At 44.6% G+C, this 20,553-nt stretch overlaps 1 long non-coding RNA gene across 1 annotated transcript in view; it reads left to right on the plus strand.

Annotated features, from left to right (window-relative positions):
- The first annotated feature begins 3,971 nt into the window (after window positions 1–3,971).
- LOC141982094 (uncharacterized) overlaps window positions 3,972–20,553 on the plus strand; it is a 33,030-nt gene continuing 16,448 nt past the window's right edge. The window contains exon 1 of the long non-coding RNA XR_012637955.1: window positions 3,972–4,094. This is a non-coding gene — a long non-coding RNA (uncharacterized LOC141982094). The remainder of the gene's footprint in view (window positions 4,095–20,553) is intronic.

Below are 20,553 nucleotides of genomic sequence, written 5' to 3' on the forward strand. Positions count from 1 at the left end.
GGGTTACTATTATCAGGGCCTTGTTCTGCCAGGGCCAATAAATGCAGCCAGTCAAGCATCTTTTGATCAGAACAGAGCATCTTTCCTCACCCTTCTACTCCCAGCCAGGAAATGGCCTGCTCTGGCCCTGCAAGTTCTTTTATCTGAGCCAGCTGGCCTCTGATTGGCTGCTTCCAAACAGCCTTTCTAGGCAGGCCAGGAGAACCCACCTATGCAGCTCCTTTCCTGGGGGCAAGGTGAGTAGTACCACAGGGGCCCATGAAGGGCCGATATACCCCATCACAGTAATGCACAGATCATCCACACCAGAGGTTAGGAAGAACCTAGCATTCTCTTGAATTCTGTCCATTTTGGACTATTCAGAACATGACATCTAGATTCTTTCCCTGCAGTGACAATTCTTTCCCTGAGTGACAATTTTCATGTTGAGCTAGCATGTAGGTCACTTGCATGTATCTGATTCTGTGACAAGTGAGTATACGTCTGATGTCTTTTAGAGGAAGTTCTAACAGGTCAATGAGACTTTACCACATTAATCAAAACATTAATTGACACTTGTGGGAGAAGCAAATTACAATCTTCCCATTAGATTTATTACTGTAGTTGTCAGATGACTTAGAGCATGACAATTTGCCCTTGACAACTCTGAAAGGATAACATAGAAATACTGTGTCAAAAAAACCCAAGAGCTTTTTAGTGTGTGTTCAAGAAACTCAATGTGGTTTTTATTTTAAAGATTTTTAAAAAAAATTAAGTATGGCTGCAAATACTAAAAATAACCTTTTAATGTCTCTGGAGTGTTTGTCAATGTTCCTAGTGAGGACTATAAGCAAGAGGAAGAGGAGTGGACTGAATTTGAGATTTGGAAGCAAATGCTAATCCCAACTCTGTTGGTTTCTCTAACCTTAGAATATTTTTCCATCAGAAAATGCTGATTTGTCAAAAGCTAAATGTTTTTTACATACTGATTTGTACTGAAATTTGATTTAGAATAAACATTGGAATAGGTAGCATTCCAATATGATCAAAAGGCTCCATTTTGATCTTTTCTGAATGGAACATTTTGACTTCCTGTTTCAAAACAACTTTTTGTTTCAGTTTTTTATTTTATACCATATAATTGAAGTAGAGAACAAAACACAGCTTGTTGAATGACCTGTAACTGGGGAGGATATCATTTCCAGGAAATCTTGAAAGTTTTTGTTCTCGTTCCATTTTGGAATGGAAAAATATTCAAAATCATGGAATTTCCCACAAAATAGAATATCCCATTCCTGCCTGGTTTTAGTCACAATCCCTGGCAGTGCCACAAAAGGTAATCAAAGGCTAAGAGGCACTGAACATTTTATTAAAATCTAAAGAAAAGAAAATCTCACTTCCCTTACTCGCCAAACACCAACACTTTACGGTTAATTGTCCTGTCTTGAAACGTACACAGATAACAGAGATAAGCTGATGTAATTTATCTTTTATACATTTTTTTACTCTTGCTCTTTTAATATGTTAAGAGGGTCACAAAAATGTCCCTGTGAATAAGGAGTCACCAATCTGAAAATATTGAAACCAGTGCACTAAAGAAATTAATAGGTGTCCAGCCTGTGTCGTGGGAGGTAAAAATCTTTAGCTGAGGGTGAAGGAACCTCTCATTTGAAATGTATAGGACTCTCATTTGACTTACAGATTTAACATATTAGATTTTGAATGAGTACCGAAGATTTGCTCTGTACCAATTTACAGGAACAGAGCCCAGACTTGATAAATTAATTCGTTCTTTATGCAGACAAGCAGATAAAGCCTTGCTGCAATGGTTTGAGTTCAACACTGCATCCCAAATGCTGGTGCAAATCAAGGGAAAGATTCTCAGCAAATGTGGGTATTATATTCTGAAAATGGCTGTCCTTTACTTCCATGCTCCAGGGATCCATCCAATGTTTGTGACAAACAAAGCCTTTGCTGGGAATAATTAATCCGTTAATTATATTTGAATGGGTTCATGCATTACCAATCAAGTGATTAATTTAATCCTTAAGAGGGACTGGGAGGGATCTGACTTTTTTTCTTTGATCTTTCTGTCAGGCAGGGCATCTGTCTCCCTGAAAATCTCAGAGCATGTACAGTATACATAAAACAGGTGAAGCTCTGTGGTCTGTGCTATGCAAGAAGTCAGACTAGAAAATCTAGATGGTCCCTTCTGGCCTTAATATCTATTAATCAAATTAGGAGGGCAAACTCCACAACTCTGTGGGGATCAGGCTTAGAAATGGGCAAGATCTATTGGGTCTCTGGATCAGTCCCCTAGCAAGAGCACAATATAGTCCCCCAGATTCAGGACGTGTTAGATACTAACATGTTGCTTTAGCCTTCTGTAGAGTTTTAAATACATTTAGTGCTGAGGTGGGGTTCCAGCCTGACATCTCCAGGGACTGGAGATCTTAGGCCAGGTAAGTCATGGACAATAGCACTGCAATAGCTTCCATTGCACCATCTCAAATCCCATCTCTCCAAAACTCACCTTTCCATCTTTCCTCCTAACCCCACTTCTCCCTCCATTGGGAACTCCACTCTCCATCCTCACCCTGCAGCTCCACACCCTCTTTCTCACTGATTAATGTATCCAGACACTTGCTACGTCCTGCTGATTCTTTCCACTTCCAAATGGTCTCCACTGATAAAACCTTTATCTGCGCACTGCCTCCTCTGTCCTTGACTGGGCGGGGCGAGGGGCATTCTGCCTCTCACCTCCTTAATCTGTGTAACTGCTGCTGCCTAAGGCCTCAGTTCTGCAATTAAGACTGCAGTTATACCACCAATGCACACAGACCAGCTGGTACTTCTGCTCTTTGCTCTTTGACAGTAGGGACTACTAGAGTCTAGGCAAGTTGCTCATACAAAATGGTAACTGAGCATGCAGAACGAACCATTGCAAATATGAAAGATGTTGATTGCCACGCAGAATGGTGAGTGTGCATGCTCAGTTTACACGGAATTAAAACAAATATCTTGGGGGGGGGTGGATTGCTTTAAATTCCAGTTTTGTCACCTTTTTTTAAACAAAATCATGTCATTTACGTGAAACCTCTTTGCGACGGTGAAGGTCCAAAATCCCAATAATATGTATGTAAGATCTTGACCACCGTCTCTGTTAAGATCACATAGGCCCAAATTCCACGGCTTGGTCTGAGGCATAAGGCCTAGTTAACAATGGACAACACATGGCTAAAGAAAGCTAGAATAAGCAGGAGACAACCTTGCTTGTTTCAGCTATACATAAAATATGCTAAAGCAGCATAACTCCAGGCAGAGAGCAGTAACTGGGAGGTTTATCAGGAGTATAGGCACATAGAAAGAAAGAAGCCTTAAAGTCTGCTCCCTGGTTCAGGAAGAAATAACGGTACATACTCCCCGAATGCTGAATGGGTTCAGGGAGAGGCCTAACATGATAGCATGAGTTATGGCATCCTCCCTCGTGGATGCCAGTCCTAGTTCACAGAAACATAGTGGTAAACCACACACAATTGTCATTGCTGTGTACTGTTTACTGTTCTTTTTGCTTTAAACCCTCCAGGAATGTACCCGTGGGCCAACCTGTCTGGAAAGAGCCACCGTCATTTCTATGGACCTGAAATCAGGATTTAACTTACACATTGCAAAAGAAGAATTTTAAGAACTAACACCTGTGTATTACCTAACATGTTAACCTGAGCCATGGGCGGAGCCATGATGTAATCTTTTAGACTATTGGCTTATTGTGCTAATTTTGTCTTGCTGCTAAAACCTATCCAGGGGCTCGGGAACTCCCACCCTGTCACTTCTCTCCACCCATTGGCACCCTATATAATCTATTGTAATCAATTGTTTAGCAGTGTCTCACTGAGCTTAATAAGCGAAGTGACACTCCGCCAGCGCTGTGTTTAATAAACCCTTGTGCTTAACTCTACATGGTGTTGAACTTTTGTTTCTTCCCCCCAGGGTGCCACATGGAACTGGAGTACCACTGAGACCTCTGACCCACCAGCCTGGGCTTCCTCTCACACTGCGCTGCTGTGACAAGCTGCAAAGCCCTCAAGCCTGCACTTTCACCAGCATTCACACAGGTAGGGACACACGCAGCTGCAGTTAAATGCAGGCTCTCTAACCACCAGCTGCCCAGCCTGGGACCCCAGAGGAGTACCATCCTGCCCTGGTATCTGGCCAGTATATAAGTTTAATACCTGGTCCACGTCTCCCTCAATATGAAGAGAACAATGCACACTGGTGGTAACCAAGCAGAGATTTTCCCCACGCTCTCCAGTCAAAGCTCACTGGTTTGGATTAAAACATAAAATAAATTTATTAACTACAAAAAGATAGATTTTAAGTGATTATAAGGGATAGCAAACAGATCAAAACAGGTTACCTAGCAAATAAACAAAGTGCAAACTAAGCTTAATATACTAGATAGATTGGATATGAATAGCAGATTCTCACCCTAACTGATGGTACAGGCAGACTTGTAGATTCTTAAGGCACAAGTTGCATTAGTTTTACAGCTTGGGTTCTTCATACACAGGCTAAAAATCTCTTTAGCCTGGGTCCAGCACTTCCACCAGTTCAGTCTTTGTTCGTCAGGTGTTTCCAGGAGTCATCTTGTGTGGTAAGTGAAGAACCTCAGATGATGTCACTCCCTGCCTTATATAGCTTTAGAATATGGCGGGAACCCTTTGTTTCAAAGCTTGGTTCTCAGATCAATTTGTGGAAAAATACTGACATCCCAAGATGGAGTCCAGAATCATGTGGCCTGGTCACATGTCCTTGTAGACTCATAGCAGCCATTACTTACAGGCTGTCTGGAGTGTTCTCAGGAAGGCTCACCCAGTGGGGGATAAGCTTCTCCTAAGGCCTATTGTTCTTTCTAATGGCCCATTACCCTGAATAGACCCTTTAGAACCACCTATTTAGACTAGTGGGTGTTACCCAGGTGTGACTACATGTGAAATGCAGATACATAGTCAATATTCATAACTTCAGATAAAAAATGATACATACAAATAGGATAATTACATTCAGCAAATCATAACTTTTCCAGACACCTCACATGACCCATCTTGTACAAAACGCATCATAATTATGCCATGATCATATCATAATAATATCACTGTGAATTGTATGGGGTGCAGTGTCACACTCTTATTATTAACAGGCGCCTGACCGTCACACAAAATATCATCTCCCTGAAACTGAGCTTTCTGGAATATATAAGACTCAGGATACATTTCCTCCAGCCTTGTAATGGAATAAACTATGTAATTAGTTCAGTGAACAGTGGCTTTTTTAATAGCTCAGCATATTTAGTTGCTGAATAAACAGAAGTCTTTATTTTTACTGCCCTCCAGGGTGCAATGGTCCATGTTCTGATAGCAGTGGATTTCAGTATTAACATCTCACTATTTTATGACTGCATCCAAGTCTGGCCAACACCAGCTATGTTCAGCACAGATCCCCATTGCTAATTCAGAGTCCAAATCTGTGAGATGAAAGTGTGCAATCACTTTATTTTAATGGAAGCCCCACACTTTTAAATACAGCTTCCCAGTTTTGCCTAGTTCTACTTACATGAAGTACAGTCTCAACAACCAGCTCTTCACATACTGGCGAGTCTGTCTTACCACCTGCACTGTGCATTAAAAATGTACAGCTCTCGGTTACAAGCGGTTTATCCCATGTCCCTTAGGACATCTTGCATGATCTTTTCAGCTGTACATTCATTCAGTGTACCAAGTGTCTCTCTTCTGATTATCGACAGCAGGAAGATCTAATTAATATCTTAAAACTAGACCATGGACCAAGAAAATTAAAAGCAACAAAATTAAAGAAATTAATGCAACATTAAGCTTGAAACATCAAGCAGTCAAAAGTCAGGGGATGCTGAAAGTTAGGCCAATAAGGTTAACTCGTTCCCATTGCACATGTCTAATATGTTCTATTATTAATAGAATATAAACTATTGTTAATATATACCATTAAAGTGATAAGATGTGCAACATGGCTGAATTTATGTGGAAGAAGCCCTCTTCACTCTAGGAACTTCCTGATTTTATGCACTTGTCATATCATCCTTGAATTAATACTAGCTTTTAAAAAAATTAATTTGAAAGATAGCTTAAACTCAAACAATACCATGGAATAAGTAACAGCCGGTTATCTGCCTAGTGTTTGACATCCAGAAGAAACAGAAAAGAAGCCATTGAAACTAACTATGGACTGTGCCAAGGCTTCAAATGCCATCTCTAAAAACTAATTAAATCGTGGCATATGGAGCCCCGGCACAATTGTTCCAATAAAAATGAAGGACAAGAAAAAAATAATTTGCTGTATTTAAAAAAATAACTTATAGAGCAAAACTCCTTGGTCTCATGCTGTTTGCAAGCTGTTGATATAAAGCATAGAAGGGAGTTTCCTAATTTAGCATCTTGGACTATCAATGTTTTTAGAAGCTATACAAAGAAAAAGGAAGTGCTACTGTCCAGGACAACAGAATAGGAATTGCTTTTGTCAGCCTCCAGTGAGTACCAGGAAACTACTCACAAAAATTAAAAGTAAAGCAGACATTCCTTTTTCGGAGTCTTAACATCTATGGTAATATCCTGGCCTCATTGATATCAATGGGAGCTTTGTTATTGATTTCACTGGAGCCAGGATTCAAACCTAGGCCCTAATTCAGAAGTCATCCATATTCAGGAAGGGTGCTCAAGTACCTTCTTAACTTTAAGCATGTGCTTAACTACCATTCACTTCAAATCAGGGCCTGAATACTGGAAATATTACCTTCTGACACTTTTAATTAACAGTACATAAGACTGTTTGTTATATATGTAATTTTTCTGCTATAAAAATAGTTAAAGTTATGAGATTATCCATATCTATGAGATGAATCATATACAACAAATGGACGATGGGGAAGTTGACAGTAATTAAAATAAATTAGACGTTAGGTACGTTAGCAAATTGATCAGGGAAGCTAAAGGACACAAGGAGACATGTATGGCCAGCAGAGTTAGACAATAAGGAGTTTTTTTCAAGTATATTTGGAACAAATGAAATTGTCAATAATGCAGAAAAGGCAGAGGTATTCAATAAATATTTCTGTTCTATATTCAGGGAAAAAGCCAGATGACTCAGTTACATCATATGATGATGACTGATGATGATAATATACTTTCCATTCCAACAGTAATTAAGGAGAATGTTAAACAGCAGCTACTAAAGCCAGACATTTTAAAACCAGCAGATCCAGATAACTTGCATCCAAGAGTTTAAAAAGAGCTGGCAGAAGAGCTCTCTGGACCATTAATGTTGATTTTTCAATTAGTCTTGGAGCAGTGGGGACATTCCAGAGGACTGGAAGAAAGCTAATGTAGTGCCAATATTTTTAAACGGTAAATGAGATGACCCAGGTAATCATGGGCCTGTCAGCCTGGTATCGATACCAGGCATAATAATGGAAGAGCTGACACAGGACTCGATTAATAAAGAATTAGAGGAGGGTAATGCAATTCATGCCAGTCAAAATTGGTTTATACAAAATAGATCTTGTCAAACTAACTTGATATCTTTGAGATAACAAGTTTGTTCAATAAAGGTAATAGTTAGGGCCCTGTGAAAATCACAATTTCATGGACTGCATAGAAATTGTGAAATTAGCCCAGTACCACGATTTTTCCAACACCAGTCAGTCAAAAGCAGGCATTCACATGTGCTGGTCTCACGCTCCATGTCGTCATGCTGGAGCGTCAGTTCAGGGGAGCAACTCAGCTTGGAACCCATGTTATGAGCCATACCGAGCACAAGCCTGGTATGCATGATGCCTACTTCTGCCTCCCCGCTGAGGCCACAGCTGCTCACATTCCAAGCAGCGGTAGCAGCACCGGCTACTGCCCCTCACATAAAAACAGCTGCGGAGTACACCTCTCCCTCTCCAAAACACCCTGCTGCTCTGACATGATACTGCCATGGTTCCTGCTTCTGCCTCCCCAGTGTTGGAAAAATTGCAACACTAAAGGCGGGTGGGGTGGGGAAGGGAGCACTCAGCAGCTGGTTTGAGGCAAAGGAATGCAGCAGTGACCTTTCACTGACTACATTCCATGCATACGTTGTTAAATTCAATACTTTATCCATGACACTGCAGTGAATTTTCTAAAACAAATCTGTGAATTTCACAGCGCCTTAGTAATAGAGTTGTAACATACTTGGACTTCTGTAAGGCATTTGACTTGCTAACACGTCATTTTGATCAACAGACTAGAATGGTACAAAATTAACATGACCCACATTATAAATGGTTTTACAATCCAGCTGATAGGTCTTAAAATGTAACTAAAAGGGGAGTCATCATAAAGCGGGTGTGTTTCTAGTGGAGTCCTGCCGGGATCAGATCTTGGTCATAAGCTATTTAAAGTTTTCATTAGTGATCTTGAAGAGAAAACAAAATCATCACTGACAAAGTTTGCAGATGACACAAAAATTGGACGGGGGTGGTAAATAATGAAGAAGACACATCACTGATACAGAGCAACCTGGATGCAAGCAGACAAATGAACTTTCATACAGCCAAATATAAATGCATGCATCTAGGAACAAGAAGCATGGGCCATGGAGGCTCTCTACTGTGAATTGTTTAAATCAAGATTGGAAGTTTTTCTAAAAGATCTGCTGTAGTGCAAACAGGAATGAATCCAGGGTAGTCCTATGGCCTGTGTTATACAGGAGGTCAAACTAGATGGCCGTAGTGCTCCCTTCTGACTTTATAATTGATGAAATCTCAGGACTAACCCAGGGATCAGAAAATACCATCTACTTGCTTTAAAACACAAGGTGGTGGTGAAACGCCAGCAACACAGCCACAGAGCTAGGACTGAAATTTGATAGAATTCTAATTACTGTAAGTTATCATATTACCCAGACAAATGCAAAATCCATATCCCAAGTTCAGTACATCACAGCCAACCATGCAATCTGTGTCGGGGCAAGGCCAGCTGGCTATAGAAAAGTAGTGGGAGATAGATATATTAGCTCCAGGCTAAACAAATCCCTGGTACCAGAATAAGTGAAATGGCAGCTGCTCCAGGTCAATTAAGACACCTGGGGCCAATTAAAACAAATCATAAGCAGCTCATAGACAATACGTGAACAGGGAAAGAGTCTGCATTCACTGTATAAATTATTTCCTACAAACTATTTGCTCAGCTCAATGTAAAAATATAATTAGTATTTCACTGCAATGCCTTTGAAACCATTTGACATCTTTCAGCCAATGTATTCCTCAAGTAAAAACAGAGCTGTCTTACAGAGTCACCTGATGCGTCTTCGCTCCTGATATCCATCAAAGTGACTAGCACCTGCATACTACATTCTGTAGTTGTAACATCTACTTACATAATATTAATGCAGAAACTAGACTTATCTTAGGGGATGCCTGACTCTGAGGTCTCCATGGGAGTAGGAAGCTGAGACCTTTCTCTTTGCATAGTGACAGGGGCTGGGCTTGGCAGGTTCATGCTCCTCTCTCACTGTGGATGAAACTGGTTTACTACCTCTGCAGCTGGCACCATATGTGCTGAGTTTCATGAGATGACTAGGTCGCTAGCTATCAGATGTGTTGTTCTTCAGTTTCTATCCATCTCCATATTTTGGTGGCTTTTAAATAGAGATGGTTGTCATCCGTTTATGATGTGGGCTGGTCTTTATTCCCTGCAACCTGATTCTCCCACCAGAGGGTACAAGCGATTCCTGTTGAAGTCCATGGGCTCAGGGGTAGGCTCTTATGTTGCTGGTCAGGCAATCCCCCTTGCTCCCCTGCAGGGTTTGCCCACGTTGCTGGAGCCTAAACAGCAGAGAGTGTAGCTGCTGCTAAGCTTCTACTCCCCATCCCACCAGGTGGGTAGGGAGTGGCAGGCGCAGGCAAGGAAATGGCACCCTGTCCCCCCATCAACATGCCAGCTTGCAACCCAGAGCCAGCCCGGAGGAAGCACCTGCAGAAAGCTGGTATAGTTTACTTCCCCACGGGAGCAAGAGTGCAGCATGAGATAGTTTCCCCTAGGGTCAGCGTATAGTGCCTGCCCTACTCCTGGGGCAGCACTGGTATGTTCTGCCTCTTCCTCTGGCTGGATTGCCAGGTGAGAGAGCTGCTTCCACCCTGAGGAGGGAGAATGAGGAGCCTGGAGGTCAAGGTTTCCACCTCATACTAAAGAGTCCCCTGAGCCATCGAGTCTCCCAAGGGAACTCTCTCATAGTTCACCCACCTCTGGTGATAGAATCCAGTGACCATGGCACAGTGCGACTCCTCCTGGAGCTGGATTGGTGGCCTTGTAGGGATTGCGGTCTGTAACTCTTGCTTACCAGCCACCACAAAGCCCTTCCCAGGGGTCCTCACCACCGCTCCAAGGGCTTGGAGCCCACTCCATAGGGTGTGAAATGAAAACACAGGCAATTGAGGAGAGTAATCTCGAGGTGATAATTACGTGTATCTGGGATAGGAAGCTGTAAAGGAGCACACATAATATCATGTGGTAGGAGTCACATCATGGAGCTGGGAATTAAATAACAGCAGTTCAGAGAGACTGCTTGTCCTACAATGAAGTCCTAATTTGCCAGCAATATAAGGGGGGGGAGAATCCTTTCTTCTCCACGTACAGAGTGTGACAGAGGCTTTTACCTCCCCTTAGCCTGCCTGCCGGTAAAATCCAGGTATGTAAGTCAGCCTCCACTATTTACGGCTCGGGCCTTTGCCAAGGAGGAAATGCTGTACTGTGGTGAGGAGAAACAAAAGCACAGTTTGAAATAATGTCTGATTTAGATGAGAGACTGCAGCCTTATGCTGTGATCGCCTCGAATCGTGACTTCTCAGCTCCCATCAGGGAAAGCCGGCTGTGGAGCTGGGATTCAGTAGATGGTGCTTTTCACTCTGAGTCATGGCGCCAGAGCGTGCGGGCAGTGCTGTCTTTCTGAGACCTATCTATGGATGAAAAGTGCTATGTAGGAATTTAAATAAAAGATGATTATTTCGACGAAATGGTTGGAATATCTAACTCAGGGAACAGCCCCTGGGGTACCTTATTAAAGAAGCCATAATGAATGTGGCCATCTCCGGCCAGGGTGAATAACTTGAAATGATTAGAGTCAGAACAGTGGTGCACCCACAGGATGATTATTTTCTCTGATAATGTCCTTTGAATCCTGGTGTCAGCCGTAAAAGTCTTTTAATAAATCTTTTCACTATAATCCATTACAAACATAGCTGCATCTCGTGGTCTTCAAGCATGGATCTCTAGTGTCTATGCCTTAATGTAGCCCTGGCCTTGCTCCCTTTAAAGGAGAAAGAAACAAGGACCCCTCTTAAAGGGGCCTACAGAAGATCCGAGCAGGATCTTACTATGACTTTCTTACGAAAATATGAGAATGAAATCTGTTTGAGGATTAATTTCATTAATTAGAATCATAGAACCATAGGGCTAGAAGGGTCATCTCGTCTAATCCCCTGCCAAGATGCAGGAATGAAACAATACATACTCTGTGTTTATATGTGGAATATACCTTGGAAACATGAAGAATAAGAAACAAATGTCAGGAATGGACGCTTACACTTTATGATACTTGAACAGCTTCAGTCAGAGGGAAATCAAGATGTTTCCAAACTCTGGATGAGGAGCAATGCATTGAAATATGAACTGCGCAACTGCCAGTGTAGCGCAAAGAGAGCACACTGAGAAGGTGTCAGTGTTGCTATAATGGTCTGTCATAAATATAAAGGGAAGGGTAAACCCCTTTAAAATCCCCCCTGGCCAGAGGAAAAATCCTCTCACCTGTAAAGGGTTAAGAAGCTAAAGGTAACCTCGCTGGCACCTGACCAAAATGACCAATGAGGAGATAAGATACTTTCAAAAGCTGGGAGGAGGGAGAGAAACAAAGGGTCTGTGTCTGTCTATATGCTGCTTTTGCTGGGGATAGACCAGGAATGGAGTCTTAGAACTTTTAGTAAGTAATCTAGCTAGGTATGTGTTAGATTATGATTTCTTTAAATGGCTGAGAAAAGAATTGTGCTGAATAGAATGACTATTTCTGTCTGTGTGTCTTTTTTGTAACTTAAGGTTTTGCCTAGAGGGATTCTCTATGTTTTTGAATCTAATTACCCTGTAAGGTATCTACCATCCTGAGTTTACAGGGGTGATTCCTTTACTTCTATTTACTTCTATTTCTATTAAAAGTCTTCTTGTAAGAAAACTGAATGCTTTTTCATTGTTCTCAGATCCAAGGGTTTGGGTCTGTGGTCACCTATGCAAATCGGTGAGGATTTTTACCAAACCTTTCCCAGGAAGTGGGGTGCAAGGGTTGGGAGGATTTTGGGGGGAAAGACGTGTCCAAACTACGTTTCCCAGTAAACCCAGTTAGAGTTTGGTGGTGGCAGTGGATACTCCAAGGACAAAGGATAAAATTAATTTGTACCTTGGGGAAGTATTAACCTAAGCTGGTAAAAGTAAGCTTAGGAGGTTTTCATGCAGGTCCCCACATCTGTACCCTAGAGTTCAGAGTGGGGGAGGAACCTTGACATGGTCCACTACAGACTATAAGCATACAGACTTGAATGAAACGTGCTCAGTAGGTACCTGTGTTTTAAAAGCATTTTGATCCAGCAATTCTACATTCATTGCACACAGCTTAGCAAATATTACGAGAGCAAGTGCAAATACAAGGGAGGTTTGAGAGAGAGCACAAGAAGATTTAGGGTTGGCCTGCTAAACCCAGGGTTGTGAGTTCAATCCTTGAGGGGGCCATTTAGGGATCTGGGGCAAAAATTGGGGATTGGTCCTGCTTTGAGCAGGGGGTTGGACTAGATGACCTCCTGCGGTCCCTTCCAACCCTGATATTCTATGAAAATGGGATTCAAACTGGGAAATGCAAGTGAATATGCAGCCCACATGCGTTATGCTGCAGCATTGTCTGTGTTTCTCCTGGGGAGGGAGAGAGAAGCAGTGGGAGGAGACAGGGATCTTAGTTGGATTCTCTGAGTTGCTGCTCAGGTGCAGAGAGCAGGGGAGAGCAACTCAGTTAGAAAGACCCAGAAACTTCCAGTTCCAGAACAGGGTGTGGTAGTTACCAGACATGCCCTATTATTGGTCTGAGGCTGTATAGACATTTTCACTGTGTGTAACCCTGGAGATGCCAACTTTCTATTTGCAGAAAACCAAACACCCTTTCCCCACCCCGCCCCTTTTCTGAGGCCACGCCCCTGCTCACTCCATCCCCCTCCCTCCAACACTCGCTCTCCCCGACCCTAGCTCACTTGCTCATTTTCAGCGGTCTGGAGCAAGGGGTTGGGATGTAGGAGGGAGGCCTCTGGGCTGAGGCAGGGGGTTGGGGGTGTGGGAGGAGGTACGGGCTCTGGGCTGGGCATGTGGGTTCCAGGGTGGGGCCAGAAATGAGCTATTCAGGGTGCAGGAGAGGGATCCAGGTTGGGCCAGGGGGCTCTGGCTGGGGGTGTGGGCTCTGGGATGGGGCCAGGGTTTAGGGTGCAGGAGGGGGCTCCGGGCTGGGGCAGAGGTTTGGGGGTTCAGAGTGCAGGCTCCAGGTGGTGCTTACCTCAAGCAGCTCCCGAGAAGCTGCCGGCATCTCCCTCCAGTTCCTAAGTGAGGGCGCGACCACATGGCTCTCCGCGTTGCCTGCGCCTGCAGGCACCACCCCCTCAGCTCCCATTGGCCATGGTTCCTGGCCAATGGGAGCAGCTGAGCTGGCGCTGGGGATGGGGGCAGCATGCAGAGCCCCGTGGCCATCCCTCTGCCTAGGAGCCAGAGTGAGATGCCAGCAGCTTCTCGGGAGTAACGCGGAGCCGGTTAGGGAGCCTGCCTGTACCGCTGACCAGACTTTTAACGGCCCAGTCTCAGTGCTGACCGGAGCCGCCAGGGTCCCTTTTTGTCCGGATGTTCCAGTTAAAAACTGGACGCCTGGCAGCCCTATGTAACCTACCTGCAGGTCATACATAGTCACCCTTTGAGAGCTGAGCCAGTCAGCAAGCAAGGGCTGTAAATAGATGAGTTAAAACAGTGCTGTGGACCCAAGGATTGATTAATACAGGAAAGATTTGTGTTTGCTGGGTACCAATGCCTGTACCATTTTGGATACAGGTGAGTTCTAGTCCAGCTTTCTTTACTAAGGAAGCCCTTCTTTAGGATACTGTTTGGTCCATTGTTGTGTGTGTTACTGACCTAGAGGGAGACCTAGGGTGTGGGGCGGGGTGGGGGGGAGTATCTGTTTCCCCTAGAGGTTGCAGGGCCTGTGGAACTTGTATTTAGCTATGAGATCATTGCTGCAAGCTCCGATTCAGTCAGAGAGAGAGAGAAGGGGGCGGCCCTTAGTGAGATGAGGTTTGTGAATTCTTGCTTGACTTAGCTGGGCTTATGGGGAGAAGATAGTGCCCAGTAGAGCAAGAGCCTTGTAAAGATCCAGGAAACAGATATTTTATATGCTGATCCCAATCCCTCTACCACTTCGGATACAGGATCCTGACTTCTGTTTCCTCAGGGGTTGAAAGGACCAGTGAGCTACTGACCCAAGGGCTGGAATGCTGCTGCCCAGGGGTGCCAAAACAGGGGCGGCCTAGGCCATCCCCCTTTTGAAAGTGGACAGGCCTGGCCCGTCCACCTTTCACCATGGGCCTGGCCCCCTGCCCCTCCTCTTCCCCCTGAGACCCCACCCCCAAGCCAGGCCGGAAGCTGGAGCCCGGCCCAGGTAAGAGCTGCCCAGGCAGCTGTGGACCCTCCACCTGACCAGGGAGGTGGGGGGCCGAGAGCAGTCCCCGGCCCGTGTCCCTGCCCCACAGACTCCCCATGCAGGGCAGATGGAGGGTCCACAGTTCCCCACAGCTGCCCGGGTGGCTCTTACCATGGCCCAGCTGCAGCTCTTTGGTCCCCAAAGCCCTGCCCCCTGGCCACATTATGCACACTGAGCAATCATCTCTGAGAGAAGAGCAGAGGGGATGTGTTTTGATGTGTGTTGTAAAGTACAGAAAATGTTATGCTGGAAAATTATATTTGCATATACTCAGAGGTAAAAGTGGGCCAGTATGGCGTACCAGTAAGAAGTGGCTGCCAGTACCAGCCCATACACAGCCAACGTTTAAAATCACTGCCCCTTTTGCCACCCGGGCCGGCAAAAGGGGCAGCTGCCCTGGAGCTCGGCGATTAAAAGGGGCAGTTGCCCTGGGCCCTTTAAATCGCTGCTGGAGCCCCAGGCAGCACGGGCCAGGCAGCATGGAAGAGCTGGCTGGGGGAGGCTGACCCCCCAAGCTCTGCCCCTTCCGGGGGCCCAAAGCCCTGCCCCTTCTGGAGGCCCAGAGCCGGGCCCCCGTATCAGTAAGTCTTTTATATTACTTTCACCCCTGCATATACATAACAGAAACACAAGGGGGAAATCTGTATAAGGAACACCAGTAGATTTACTGCCTAATAGCTTTTGTTTAAAAGTTATTCATAGTATTTCAAACCCTATTTACAATGTTTTATGCTACTTTCAATGTGATTGTGTACATTATGTATCTGTTTTACTAAAAGCAGGTGTATAGTACTCCCTCTGAAAACAACAGGGAGCTAATAATATCTGTTGGCCAGGAGTTCATGTACAGTAGCCCTGAGATTTAACTCTGTGTTAAGCTGTGATGGAGTGGGAATTTTTCATAATATTTTATATAAATGTTGTGCATGCCTCAGTTTCCGCTCTGTGGTGCATGGTTACCTAGGTGGTGGGAAAAGGTTTACTATTTGCAGAGACCCAGAGATCTGGATGTGACTGATGACTAGTTGCCTGGGGCCTGGGCCCCATGCCCATGGAGAGTCCAAGAAGACAATGGCCATTCCAATTGCCCGGACATTTGGCACCTACCAACTAACCACCAGGGATGGCCCACCTGCCTTAGGAAGTCAGCCACTGTGACCATCTGGAGGACAAAGGACTGAGGAGGAGGCAGGTGAGGTTGTTAAGTGTGGGATGCTGGAAGTAGGAGAGGCTCCTGGCCTGGGTCTAAGGAGGGATCAGAGGGATCTGGGTTGGGGACTGACCGAGATGGATTATGCTGTAACCTTCTGTTCCCTGTGTTAACTAAGGACTTTCTACACTGTGTTCCAGACATCTAATTAACCCTTGTGTTTTACAACGCTGGCTGAGAGTCACTCTAATTTAAGGAAGTTGAGGGTGCATTGTGCCCTTTGGGTGTAAGTCTCTCTCACCTGTCCAACTCAGGTTGACTCACTGAAGGGAACTCCTGGTGTGAACCAGGGGTCCTGAAGGCTCCAAGGTTCAGTCCCAGGAGGTGGTGAAACCAAGTGGCTGATCCTACTGAAAGAGTGTGATCCCAAAGGGGCTGGCACAGTGAGGGGGTCCTCCCTGGGACCGTTCCAGAGTTGTGCAAGTGCACCGGTCCAGTGGATCTATGACATGCTTTCTGAAAAGTCCTGAAAGAAGAACTCTGGCCTGTGCTCTAGCAAAGAGTTAATCTGAGCTGCAGGAAGAAGGGGAGTGTGATAGTTACACAGAATATTGGAGTTCAGTCTCCAGGCCATTCGATCACTGGCCCCACGCAGGCCCTGTCAACAAAGGGGCCACTTGTGCTGGTGGTCTTGTAACATGGACACCTGCTCATGAGAAACTGGACAGACACCAACTCATTTCATCTGAAGCATCGAACAACGCACTAGTTAGGGCAGGAACAAGCACTGTCTGACTCATGTGCATAACCTGCCTTGTTCAAGACCCCATCTCTGCCATACACTGGTAAAGCCAAGGCCGCATATGAGTTTGCAAAGTGCTCTTGGGTTTTTTCAGGTGAAAGGCCCCTTACAAATTATCTTCCCAATAATGGCAGAACAGCACATGCAGGGTTATGGCGCTGACACAAATGATTGTGGCCAGCTTCCAACAGGGATTATAAAGAATCAAAATTTTATAAGGGTGTTCCTAAAACAGTGACTTATTTCATCGAGACAAAATGGGTGAGGTAATATCTTTTATTGTACCAACTTCTTATTTTATAGAAACAGTATTATAAAACTCTCTTTAGCCGAGTCTCCTCTTCTTAAAAATGAATATTTCGTATAATTTAGATGAGAACACCCTACCTACCACAGCTGATGGAGTCTGGTGTTTATATTTGTACTAGAAATGTTTCAAAAATGGTACTGTGTTTAACATGGCAAGGTATGTTCCTATGTATTGCTTGGCTCTGGTGGAGACAATAGGTCTAGGATATGCCCTTTGGGACACAGTAGGAAACACATATCTGTGATTACTCAACCAGCCACTGAGTGTCATCTTTGCTCCACTGTCCTGGCTGAAAGAGCACCTGTAAAACAGAAAAAACGGTTTTGACCCTTGGAGAAAGCTTGGATATAACAACTGCCAGGTGTTAGGAATGTAGTTGTAGCTGTGTCGGTCCCAGGATATTAGAGAGACCAGCAGGAGTCCAGAAAAAGTCATGAGTTAGGCACATTCCTAGCTGCAAGTCAGATGGCTCTAACTCCACCACCTTGACCATCTATGGCACAGCCTCTCTGACCTGCAGATTACCCCCTGACACACAATAGGCATCCAAACCTGAACAGTTGAGAACATGCTATTCCTGGATATTTAAAGGGCTAAATTAATCTCTGATGTGACTCCATTAACATCAATGGTGTTACATTAGGGCTGGATTTGACACAAGAGCTGACAGAGCTGGTATGAAACCAGATGGTCTTATTTCCCCTCCCCCACACCTGCTTATTTAACTGCTGCCTCAGACACAGTAGTTGGTCCATTTCTTCCCCCAGTAATTGATTCAATATGTTAATTACCATGTAAAGGTATTCCAGCTATGCTAATTTAGAGTGCTTTGGTTCACGGCCCTTTGTGCTTGCAGCTGACACAGTCTCAGATAGCATTACTGTCTTATTTTCCAACGAATGCTGACCTATTTTCTCGAGCTTTTCTCTGCCAAGGCCAGATCATAGGCCATACTGGGCTATTGATTTTTTAGGCAGAATTCCCATTAAACTCAGTGGCACAACAGGGCCCTGGAGAGCTGTGGAGCACCCCATGAATATCGCATTGACTTGAGTGGGAATTTGCACGCTCAGCACCTCTCAGATTTTGGCCACATCGCCTTCCGATACAGGAAGGTAAATGACCACATGCCTACATTCAATGCTACGAGTAGTCCCATTGACTCTAATGCCTTCTCTGGAACTACTCAAATGCTTACGTACCTTCCTGAATTGGGGCTTCAGTAAACAGAGGTTTCCCCCAGGATTTTAGGTCAAGCAAGAGTGCTGGGATGTGGACTTACTGTGATTGGCTGATGTGGATTAGATTCTTACATTGTTTAATTTGACAATGCCTTAAGCCGGAGTGCTCCCAGGAAAGAAATAGAAAGATCTCCAAAGGCTTTGTGTGGACTTTCCCATCTTGTAGGGTGCTAGAGCACAGGTTGCAGCCTGAACCCAAACATCTACACTGCAGTTAAACAGTCCCTTAGCCCAAGCCCCACGAGCCTGAGTCGGCTGGCATGGGCCAGCCGTGGGTGTTTTAATTGGAGTGTAGACATACTTTGAGTCCCTTGAGTGTCTCTTTAAAGCATCCCAGTTACCTTCCACTCTCTCTAGAACAGCCTTGTGTCTTTTACCCTTTAGACAACAGTACTAGTATGAAGAAGCCACACTGTATGTAAGGGTCCAAATAACCACGTTTACAAAATATATACAAGATGCAAACCTGGTGAGAAATTGGGCAGAGTTTTACAGTGTTATTTAGGTTTCAGAGTAGCAGCCGTGTTAGTGTATTCGCAAAAAGAAAAGGAGTACTTGTGGCACCTTAGAGACTAACCAATTTATTTGAGCATAAGCTTTCGTGAGCTACAGCTCACTTCATCGGATGCATTCAGTGGAAAATACAGTGAGGAGATTTATATACACATAGAACATGAAAAAATGGGTGTTTATCATGCACACTGTAAGGAGAGTGATCACTTAAGATAAGCTATTACCAGCAGGAGAGTGGGGGGGGTGGGGGAGAAAACCTTTTGTAGTGATAATCAAGGTGGGCCATTTCCAGCAGTTAACAAGAACGTCTGAGGAACAGTGGGGGTGGGGGGGGCGGATTAAACAAGGGGAAATAGTTTTACTTTGTGTAATGACTCAACCACTCCCAGTCTCTATTCAAGCCTAAGTTAATTGTATCCAATTTGCAAATTAATTCCAATTCAGCAGTTTCTCGTTGGAGTCTGTTTTTGAAGTCTTTTTGTTGAAGAATTGCCACCTTTAGAATCATAGAATATCAGGGTTGGAAGGGACCTCAGGAGGTCATCTAGTCCAACCCCCTGCTCAAAGCAGGACCAATCCCCAATTAAATCATCCCAGCCAGGGCTTTGTCAAGCCTGACCTTAAAAACTTCCAAGGAAGGAGATTCTACCACCTCCCTAGGTAACGCATTCCAGTGTTTCACCACCCTCCTAGTGAAAAAGTTTTTCCTAATATCCAACCTAAACCTCCCCCACTGCAACTTGAGACCATTACTCCTTGTCCTGTCCTCTTCTACCACTGAGAATAGTCTAGAACCATCCTCTTTGGAACCACCTCTCAGGTAGTTGAAAGCAGCTATCAAATCCCCCCTCATTCTTCTCTTCTGCAGACTAAACAATCCCAGTTCCCTCAGCCTCTCCTCATAAGTCATGTATTCCAGACCCCTAATCATTTTTGTTGCCCTTCACTGGACTCTCTCCAATTTCTCCACATCCTTCTTGTAGAGTGGGGCCCAAAACTGGACACAGTACTCCAGATGAGGCCTCACCAATGTCCAATAGAGGGGAACGATCACGTCCCTCGATCTGCTGGCTATGCCCCTACTTATACATCCCAAAATGCCATTGGCCTTCTTGGCAACAAGGGCACACTGCTGACTCATATCCAGCTTCTCGTCCACTGTAACCCCTAGGTCCTTTTCCGCAGAACTGCTGCCTAGCCATTCGGTCCCTAGTCTGTAACGGGGGATTGGGTTCTTCCGTCCTAAGTGCAGGACCCTGCACTTATCCTTGTTGAACCTCATCAGATTTCTTTTGGCCCAATCCTCCAATTTGTCTAGGTCCCTCTGTATCCTATCCCTGCCCTCCAGTGTATCTACCACTCCTCCTAGTCTAGTATCATCCGCAAATTTGCTGAGAGTGCAATCCACACCATCCTCCAGATCATTTATGAAGATATTGAACAAAACCGGCCCCAGGACCGACCCTTGGGGCACTCCACTTGATACAGTCTGCCAACTAGACATGGAGCCATTGATCACTACCCGTTAAGCCTGACAATCTAGCCAACTTTCTACCCACCTTATAGTGCATTCATCCAGCCCATACTTCTTTAACTTGCTGACAAGAATACTGTGGGAGACCGTGTCAAAAGCTTTGCTAAAGTCAAGAAACAATACAGCCACTGCTTTCCCTTCATCCACAGAACCAGTAATCTCATCATAGAAGGTGATTAGATTAGTCAGGCATGACCTTCCCTT

Source organism: Natator depressus, chromosome 2 (assembly GCF_965152275.1).
Source record: "Natator depressus isolate rNatDep1 chromosome 2, rNatDep2.hap1, whole genome shotgun sequence".
Lineage (NCBI taxonomy): Eukaryota > Metazoa > Chordata > Testudines > Cheloniidae > Natator > Natator depressus.